Source organism: Juglans regia, unplaced genomic scaffold (assembly GCF_001411555.2).
Source record: "Juglans regia cultivar Chandler unplaced genomic scaffold, Walnut 2.0 Scaffold_21390_0-253, whole genome shotgun sequence".
Lineage (NCBI taxonomy): Eukaryota > Viridiplantae > Streptophyta > Magnoliopsida > Fagales > Juglandaceae > Juglans > Juglans regia.
This window is the reverse complement of record NW_023352407.1, coordinates 1-253: the sequence shown is the minus strand read 5'-3', so window position 1 is coordinate 253 and position 253 is coordinate 1. Positions and strand designations below refer to the sequence as shown.

Sequence of the window (253 nt, the reverse complement as noted above, 5' to 3'; positions counted from 1 at the left end):
TCCTAGTACTACTCTCGCCCAAGCACGGTTAACTGCGGAGTTCTGATGGGATCCGGTGCATTAGTGCTGGTATGATCGCACCCATCAAACTAATTATTTAAAATTCTTATAATCCTAGGGCGACCTACTAGCGTATTTCCGATCCCAATGCGAACCGGCGATCTGATCGAAACCCTTGGCTACGCGCTGGGCAGGGCGCGATTTTCCTAAAAATCCACTCCCGAGTGGTCCTTCTTGTCAATTCCTCTTGCAT

The 253-nt window shown here is 49.0% G+C and overlaps 1 pseudogene; it reads right to left on the bottom strand.

The window, feature by feature from the left end:
- LOC118345295 lies at positions 1 to 83 on the bottom strand (annotated as a pseudogene; the record flags this gene model as incomplete).
- Between the last annotated feature and the right edge of the window lie 170 nt (positions 84 to 253).